The sequence below is a fragment of the Lactuca sativa genome, chromosome 1, assembly GCF_002870075.4.
Source record: "Lactuca sativa cultivar Salinas chromosome 1, Lsat_Salinas_v11, whole genome shotgun sequence".
In the NCBI taxonomy this organism is placed as follows: Eukaryota; Viridiplantae; Streptophyta; class Magnoliopsida; order Asterales; family Asteraceae; genus Lactuca; species Lactuca sativa.
Window position 1 is genome coordinate 203,191,518 of NC_056623.2, and position 10,313 is coordinate 203,201,830.

The window sequence follows — 10,313 nt, forward strand, 5'->3', positions numbered from 1 at the left end:
TTACATCTACACTTTGTTTGTGCTTTTATATAGTAATCAAACATCTTCTTAATATATTTTTATAAAATTAACAAACATAAAGTAAGAACAAACAGAGATGACAAAAATGTTTTGGGAATTGGCATCGGTGGCTGGCATTCCAAAGTCCCCTCGTATTCTCATTTCTGGCCTCTAGTTTTGCATGGTAATCTCCATAACCGACTAGAATCTGAATATTAATTTATTAATCTAATAAAGAAATTCAAGTGTTTGAGAATCGATAAAGAATGGACAGGTTAACTTTCTTATCTAATATCATTTTGACACGTGGATTTTCCAGTTGTTTTTTTTTCATTTCTCTTTTAAGTTTTTGGGTTTGGATGAGGTTCATTATCTTAAGATAATAATAAAAAATAAATAAACAACTTAAAATATACAGATTTCTTTAATTTCGTCCTAGATGCCCTTTGGTGTTCGACGTCCACTTCTCTGCCAGCTGCATGCCTTGTTACGTATGTAAGTTCCTATCTGTTCTTCATGTGCAAAGGTTATCGGAGTTAACGGAGTAAAGCTTTTGCATCAACTAAACATTAAGCACCACTAAGAGTCTAAGATGCTCAAATGTATTGTCTTTCAACGTTTGACGAGAAAAGTTCAAATTTTCCATTGGTATTTCTTTATTATCGTCTTGAAATGGCACAAGACGTGAGTAGGGTTTTACATTTTCCGTTTTTTTTTTTTTTCAATGCAAACCCTCTTGGTGCGACGCCATGTAGATTGGGTATATGTAATAATCTTGTCCCGATATTTTCAATTTTGTTTCACAGTATGCAGCTGGGAGCCGGAGATTGAAGGCAGCAAAGAAGAAAATGCCATTCAAGGTAAGCGAAGGTTCATTCATTTGTTCTTCATCATGATCTATTATGAATATGTTTTATTAATCAATTCGGATGAGGTTAAAAGAGTAAGTTAGAATTTCGAGTTCTTATCTTAACTGGGTTTTAAATCTTAGAGTCCTTTTATTGAGTTTTTTGTGGAATTAAAGTATATTTTCTTCTATGTGGCTTGAATATAGTGTTTAGGAAACTACCATTGGGCAAGAGTCATTGTTTATACTTTGTATGTTGGATTTCGGTTTTACATCACACAATTCATCTTAAATTTCAAAGATTAATATCAGCAATTAACCCTCGAAACATGGGTTCTTGGTTTAATTTTTATTTATTTATTATTTATTATATTTTTTGAACTTACTAGCTATTCTGTTTCTAATACATAGGTGAAATTAACAGATCCATGAACTTATTTAGTTATGGAGAAACCCTTTTGAAATGCTCAAGGTTTTACTTAGCAATTAAAAAAAGATATGTGGATGTATATGATGGTCAATGCTGACCCAGTAATTAGGAGAATAAAAGGGCACGTGGTCACCTGCCCAGTAAAAGATCCGTTCCTTATTTTCCTGTTTTTAGTTATAGTTTAGCCTATTTAAAGTTACTTTGTTTTAGCTGCTTTTATGAGTAACAGTTCAGTTTTCAATCATTCAATAAAAGTAATCATTCGGCTATCTTGTTCCCAATATACCTCTGTCAATTTGCTGTTAGCCTTGCCCACCAACAAGTGGTATCAGAGCTTCAAGGTTCTGATTGAAGTGTATGCCAAAGTATATCAGATACACTACCATGACAGGATCATCATCATCCAATCCACCCAAAGACAATCCGTTCCCCTTACAATGCCCAATGCTAACCTCGCAGAATTATAATACCTGGTCAATTAAGATGGAAGCCATCATGGATGCCCATGGATTGTGGGATGCCATTGAGCCACCAACCGGAGTGGAGGTGGACGAGAAAAGGAGCAAGCAGGCTCGAGCCTTCATCTTCCAATCAATTCCAGAAGAGATGCTTACACAGGCTGCCAAGAAGAAGACAGCTAGAGAAGTGTGGGACTCTCTAAAGTCACGGTATATGGGTGCAGAAAGAGTCCAGAAAGCAAGGCTAAGGGTATTGAAAAGCGAGTTTGAAGGACTCCAAATGAAGGATACGGAAACCATAGATGATTATGCAGGAAGAATATCAGCCATGATCTCAAAATACAGCAGTGCAGGAGCAACATTAGATGATGAAGAACTGGTGAGAAAACTGTTTGATACGGTCCCTAAAAGGTTCATAAACCTGGTGGCATCGATTGAACAAAGCTCAGACATGGAATCCATGCCATTTGAAGAGGCGATTGGGCATCTAAAGGCATATGAAGATCGACTTTGACTCTGGAAGACGAGCACACAAGCATATATTGCCTTGTTACTTGCCAAAACGGAAGGCTCTACTACTCATCGAAGTCCAAGCAAGTCAAACACGACAGGTGGTCGTGGAAGAGGAAGAAATAGTGACAGGGGAGGAAGAGGCAATTCACGTGGTCGGGGTTCGACGCGTGGCAGAGGTGGACGCTGGGGTGGTAGTTCACGACAAGAAGCTGGGAATTCCAACTGGAAGCCCCGGGACAAAAGTCATATACAATGCTTTGAGTGCCATGAATTTGGCCATTTTGCTTCTGAGTGCAAAGCAAAGAAGCAACAAGAACAAGAGGCGAATCTAGTTGCAGACGAAGATGGACCTGCACTCTTGTTAACTGTACATGGAGAAGAAGAAACAAGTATGGTTCTTCTAAATGAGGAGAAGGTGTATCCAAACCAGTTAAAGGAAAGAGAAGATAACAACATGTGGTACCTAGACAATGGGGCTAGTAACCACATGACTGGTTCCAAAGAGTTATTTGCAGAACTAGATGAAAAAGTGACTGGACAAGTAAGATTTGGAGACGGTTCTAAGGTTCTTATCAAAGGAAAAGGAACTTTATTGTTTGATTGCAAAAATGGTGATCAGTTCATTATCCCATATGTATATTATATCCCAGCTCTACATAGCAATATAATAAGCCTGGGACAGATGACTGAGGAGGGATATGATATAGGAATGAAGAGGGAATTCCTGAGGATGTATGATGAAGCTGGGTGTTTGATTATGAAGGTACAGAGGACAAGAAATAGATTATATAAGATAAAACCCACACCTGGGAAGCCTATGTGCTTGGCTGTGAGTATGGTTGATGACTCAGAATGCTGGAAGAGATGACACGAAAGCAGATGGTGACAGGAATGCCTCTAGTAACTCATCCAGCACAGGTGTGTGAAGGATGTATGATAGCTAAGCAATCTAGACAAAGCTTTCCAAAGTCGGCCCAATGGAGAGCTAAGGAACCGCTTCAATTGTTACACGCTGACCTCTGTGGACCCATCACACCTGCAACAAAGGGCGACAATCAGTATTTTTTACTAATTGTCGATGATTATTCCCGATACATGTGGGTGTACCTGATCAAAACCAAAGACGAGGCGTTTGGGATGTTCCAGAAGTTCAAATTACAAATAGAGAAAGAGAGTAGCTATAAGATCAAGATGCTAAGAACCGACCGTGGGGGAGAATTTAACTCCAACCAGTTCTTGGAGTTTTGTGAAGGAGCTGGAATACGACGACAACTAATGACTCCACATACGCCCCAGCAAAATGGCGTAGTGGAACGCCGCAATCGAACGGTTCTGGAGATGACGAGGTCGCTACTCAAGGCCATGACGATGTCGGATCAATTCTGGGGTGAAGCGGTGAGACACTCGGTGTATTTGCTGAACAGGACTGGAACAAAAGCACTCAAGGATGTGACTCCATATGAGGCCTGGAAGGGTTCAAAGCCGTCGGTTGAACACCTTAAGGTTTTTGGGTGTATAGGCTTTGTTAAGAAATTACGAGGCTTAACCAAGCTAAGTGACTGGAGTGAGACTATGATTCATCTGGGGGTTGAAGAAGGAACAAAGGGATATCGGCTTTACAATCCCAGAAGTCGGCGAATTGTAATTACAAGAGATGTCGTGTTTGAGGAATCCAAGTCGTGGGCCTGGAATGAGGAATTTACTGGAGAGCCACTTACCACACCTTATTGGACTAATGTTTTAGCCCAAGATACAAGCCAATTACAGCCGGCCCAAGATCAGCAACCATCAGATGACGTGAATGTAAATCCCTCAACGCCGGTTAACTCTCAATCGCTTGCATCCGATTCTGGAACGAATAGTTGGTCTGTTGGAGAAACGCCTATGTCGATCTCACCTGAAGGTGGGTTGCGACAAACACCCCCAAGTCAATTTTCAAGGAATCTTGAAGATGGTGGGTCGGCAGCTTCGTTCGATAATACCCCAACAAAAGGGTTTCGCTCAATCAACGAGATTTACCAGAATACAGAGAGGATGGAGGAAGACGAGGTGCAAAGGCTGTATGAGCGAAATCAAGAACTGTTGTTGATCGATGATGAACCCACAACATTTGAAGAAGCATCAGTTGAAAGAAATTGGAAGCTAACTATGGAGGCAGAACTGAAATCGATCAAGAAAAACAATACCTGGGTTTTGACCAAATTGCCACCAAACTGAAAGGCAATTGGGTTAAAATGGGTATTTAAGTTGAAAAGAGATGCAGCAGGAAATGTGATCAAGCACAAGGCCCGATTAGTCGCAAAGGGGTAGGTTCAAGAAAAGGGTGTCGATTTTGAGGATGCGTTTGCACCGGTGGCTCGTTTGGAAACTATAAGGTTAATTTTGGCACTAGCAACAAGAGAAAAATGGTTGGTACATCACTTAGATGTCAAGTCTGCGTTTTTACACGGTGACCTCAAGGAGGAGGTGTACGTCTCTCAGCCAACTGGGTTCTCGGTCAAAGGAAAGGAGAATCTGGTCTATCGTCTCAGAAAGGCTCTGTACGGGCTAAGACAGGCTCCAAGAGCCTGGAACATGAAGCTAAACCAGTCACTCAAGCAACTAGGATTCACTAGATGTGCTCAAGAGCAAGCAATCTATAAGGTACATAAATCCAACTTAATCCTCATTGTAGGGGTGTATGTGGATGACCTTATAGTTACTGGCTCAAGTGAAGAGTGAATCCTGGAATTCAAGAAAAGAATGAAGCAGGTGTTTGATATGAGTGACTTGGGACTTCTATCCTATTACCTGGGAATAGAGGTATTTCAAGGAAAAGATGGAATTATGCTCACACAGCAAGGGTATGCAAAGAAAATCCTAAAGCTAGCAGGAATGGAAGAGTGTAATAGCTCTCAATACCCAATGGAATCTAAATTAAGGTTGACCAAGGATGAACAAGGAGAACCTGTAAATGCAACAAATTACAGGAAACTGGTTGGCAGCTTGAGGTATCTAGTCCACACAAGACCTGATCTGAACTTTAGTATTGGAGTTGTGAGCAGATATATGCAGAACCCAAAACAGAGCCATTATGCAGCCATAAAACATATCCTGAGATATGTAAAAGGAACAACCGGGTATGGTCTAATGTATCACAGAGGAGGCGATGGCATGCTAGTAGGGTACAGTGACAGCAGTTACAGTGATGATCGGGAGGATGGAAGAGGAACCACAGGTGTGGCATATTACTTCTCAGGAAATTTAATAACATGGACCTCACAAAAGCAACAAACTGTTGCTCTAAGCTCGTGTGAGGCGGAATACATGGCTGCAACTGCAGCTGCTTGTCAAGGACTATGGTTGAGAAATTTGCTAAGTGACCTTGTTGGAAGAAAAGCTCAAAGGGTGAAGTTACTTGTGGATAATCAATTTGCCATTGCTCTTATAAAGAATCTGGTTCATCATGGGAGGAGTAAACACATAGATACAAAGTATCATTTCATCCGTATGTGTGTGGAAAGAGAGCAAATTCAGGTGGAGCATGTGAGTGGAGAACAACAAAAGGCAGATGTGTTGACAAAAGCAATGCCAAGAATCAAATTTGCTGAAATGAGGGCACTCATAGGTGTGGAATGTCTGAAGAGGAAGGTCAACATTGAGGGGGAGAAATGATGGTCAATGCTGACCCAGTAATTAGGAGAATAAAAGGGCACGTGGTCACCTGCCCAGTAAAAGATCCGTTCCTTATTTTCCTGTTTTTAGTTATAGTTTAGCCTATTTAAAGTTACTTTGTTTTAGCTGCTTTTATGAGTAATAGTTCAGTTTTCAATCATTCAATAAAAGTAATCATTCGGCTATCTTGTTCCCAATATACCCCTGTCAATTTGCTGTTAGCCTTGCCCACCAACAGTATAGATTTGTTTTTTTTACTTATTGTGAAAAGGGTACCGGAATCGTTGATTAATGTCTATTTTAGTGTTAATTTTTAATGTCCTTGAATGGTAGAGGCATATTTAGTTATATGTTAATTTGTGTCTTCCCATTAGCCTATCTGTTCAATTTTCTTAATATTTGATGCCAACATGTATTAAAGATTAAAGATTGAAAATTCATTTAGTGCAACTGAATCTGGTTATTTGGAGATGGTTTGTATGATTACACTTTATTGAAGTATGATTATGCTATACAAGTTGCACCTAAGATGTCCTCACTTGCTGAAATTAGGTCAAATATATTATAATAATCAAGCAACTTGTTTCTTTTACAATACTAGAAAATCAGAAATTACCTATGGAATAATGAGTCCGTCAAAATAGGCTGATACCGACGGATATGTGACGAAATCCAGTCCGTAACATTTATGCACGTGGCTAATTATACTAACCGGTTGCCAAAGGATTACAAATAAAATACCGACGACAAAATCCGTCAGTAATTTAACGACGGAAAACGGACGACATAGAACCCCGACGGAATAGCTACAGAATAGCGACGGAAGTGGGTTGGACCTTGTTTAACCAAGTTAACGAAGGATTTCCGATGACGCTTTTAGTGATATGCATTTCCCACTAATCCGTCGGTAATTATTGTTTTTTTAAACAACAAAAAATCATAAAAATTCCAATTTTTTTCTGTCCAAAATATTGAAAAAACTCATGATATTAAACTTATAATAATATTGAAATTCAACAACAAAACTAATAATATTACACTAAAACTAACAAACATCATATAATGCATTAAAAAAGTATCAAATACAAATATATTACTAACGAATATTGTCTAAAAAAGTATCAAATACAAATATATATTACTAACGAACATTGTCTAATGATACAGTAAATGTGTCTATAACAGTTTCAACTACAAATATTTAACTAAGTGCTTACAAACATAAAACCGAGAACTATTGGTGGATTACTTAGTGAATTACAAGGTAAGTTGAATGTATAAAGGCTAACAACTATTTTTCAATTTATGTTTTGAATCAAAGGATTCCAATTGTTTCTGCTTAACACATAATAATCAATGATCACAATAAAATAAAATACAAATACAAATATAACAACGTACTTCCATTTATTTCTTTATTATAGCCATAATTAGGAACATTTTTAAAATGCAACACTATAAGTAAGATGAAATGGAAGTATGATGTTATCATAAGCATTTATATCTTGAATTTAACCCAAAATAGTATGCAGCCATATGGTAATAAGTAGATGTTATAAGAAACAAATATATAAAAGTACGTTGCTATATCGTATATTTAACCAAAAGATAAAAAGCCATTTGGTAGGAAATATGTAACACCCATTTCCAGGTACTTTTCTTTATGGTTTAAGTTTATATATGATATTGTTATATTTATACATATATTTACGCATTATTTTAATACATTTTAAGCTATATTTTGATTATTTGCAATGATATTTGATACTTATTGATTTGAATTATATTATGCAGCCAAATAGGAATTCTTAAAGGAAAAGGACCAAAAACGAGAAATACTGGAACCTGGAAGGACTGGAGCTGAACTTGGGGGCTTAATGAAGCTTAAAAGGAAGAAAAACCATGAAAATACAAGTCCCATGATGTAGATTTAGAGTATGGTGGCATGGCGGTAACAAAAATCTCGATGATAAGCACAATAACTGAGCTCACGACGTAAGCATTATAATCTCACGTTGTGAGGAAGGTTCTTCCAGAATATAATTATGCGGAATGCAATTGCCTTGCCGTACACAAGTTGATCTGATATCACGATGCAAGACCTTAATTCTCATGACGTGAGACACAATTTTATGGAAACTATAAATACTCCTTCACATATTGACTTTAGGAGGTTTGATCTGATTTTTTGGAGAGATAGTCGATTTTAGAGGCCAAAGATTTTCGAAAACAACCCTTTGGAAGAGAATATTTGGAGATTGAAGATTTGAAGATTACACATCACATTCGGTATGCATTAGATTAACTATATCGAATTCTTATGTTCTTGTATGCTTATTTTCTGGTATGAGTAGCTAATCATTAGTCTTTCGTTTAGTGTAGATGAACCCTAATAATTTGTGATAGCTTCTTATATTTGGATTTGATGAAGTTGGCCAATGCATGTGTTCGATTATCATTACCTAGCACGTTAAAGTTTACATCTTTTGTTGCTTTGATTCAAGTTAAGTGTAGTTTTGTGACTAATTGAATTGCATGAACTTGTTTACTTAGTAGTTTATGATCATTAAATTGTTAGAATTAGGATTAATCACATCTTAGATTGTGTAATAAAGGTAACAACTTTAACTGAGTTGGAGAAGATAAATTTGATCAGAATTATGTTTGGTAATTTTTCTTGATCATAGATGATTATCTAGATACATATTACATATCCTAATTACCATTAATAATCAATTTTGTGTTTGCTTATGTATCATCATTACATAGTATTTCATTAACTGTTGAAAATATTAGGAGATTAGATCAAGACTGATAATTATATTTATATTGATAACCAACTAAATAAATCTATACTTACAAACTACACATAGGAAAAAGGGGGATCTGAAGAGAAACGGAAGTATCTTCTTAATCTTATTTACTATCTTTTTTTAGTTAAGTGTCTAGTTTAAGTTAATTTGTACTTGCAAAATCAGATAAGACCGCATCTTTACTTATTGTTTTTAGATTAATTTTTAGTAAATATTTTATTAGCTAAATCTATTCTCTATGTTCGATACCCAACTTACCTAAACTATTCTATAAATTTGACTAGGTACACTGTCTAAGTGCAATTAGTTAGTTAAGTAGGTTAGGATTATTAATTTAAAACTAGATAGCATATAAATTGCACATCAAGTTTTGGCCGCCGTTGCCAAGGAATAACTATTTCAATTGTTAATATAATTACTTTAGGTTAATCGATCTTTTTTATGGTGTAAAAACCGCAAAAAGTTAATTTTCTGCAAAAAAAAAATATATCAGTTCTCTCAATGTGAGGGATACTCCTCATGACGCGAGTTCGGTGTTTTTCAATTTTTCGTTTATTTTCTTTCTAGTTCAGTTTTATGCATTTTGTTTTTCTCTTATGTCATCGATTTATGACCCGATGATCCAGAACTCCAATAGTTCCTCCACTTAAAAAACCAGAGTCATCTTTCCAAAAGAAAGACAAGAATGTTGGTGATTCTAGTAACACTGTTGAATTTGACAAAATTGAGCTTCTTGAGAAAACCCCAAGCAAGAAGGAAGTAATATACAAGCTAGAAACAACTACCGAAGAATGTTCAGGAGACAAGATAAAAAGCGAGGTCGAAGAGATGGCAGACATAACAGATATGAGGATGTAGGAATATAAGAAAAGGTTGTGTAACAACAACGGGTCGGGTCTTGTACCACCCGAAATTCTAGCAGCCACCAACTTTAAACTCAAGGGGCATATTTTAGCCATGGTGAAGGATATCTCATTCTTTTGGAACAACCACAAAGACGCCTTCAAGCATATCGATGAAGTCTTGGACATTGCTAACTACTTCAATGAACCAAATGTCAATAGAGATGCGATTTTTTAAGAATGCTTCCAATAACACTTACTGGAGATGCAAACATTTGGTTGAAGTCACTCACACCTAGAGGTATTCGAACACGGGACAATCTTAAAGATGCGTTTATTGAACAATTTAGTCCACCTTTAAAGATCTCAAAGCTAAAGAAGAAGATATCAAACTAACAACAAGAAATGGGAGAGCCATTATACGAAGCTTGGGAGAGATATAAGTGCCTTATAAGAAATTTTCCTCAACATGACTTGAACGTGCAACAAGAGGCGTCTATTTTCTAAATGGGGTGAACGTTACAACAAGACAAATTCTTGATTCTCACGGGCCAATAACCAAGAAGAATCCGACCACAATAAAAGACCTAATCGAATAATTCGCAAAACACTCTCGAGAATACCATAATCTACAAGAAGATGCTATAAAAGGAAATGGAAATGGAGGGAATGGGAACATAGGGGCAATATTGGCAAAACTAGAAAACATGGATCGAAGAATGACGAAATTAAATCAATCTATACATGCTATAAGAG

At 37.0% G+C, this 10,313-nt stretch overlaps 1 non-coding gene across 1 annotated transcript; it reads right to left on the minus strand.

Moving 5' to 3' along the window:
- Positions 1–9,926: 9,926 nt before the first annotated feature.
- Positions 9,927–10,033, minus strand: LOC111919873 (small nucleolar RNA R71). The gene has a single exon (XR_002859628.1). It is a non-coding gene; the product is annotated as a small nucleolar RNA R71 (small nucleolar RNA).
- Positions 10,034–10,313: the final 280 nt, after the last annotated feature.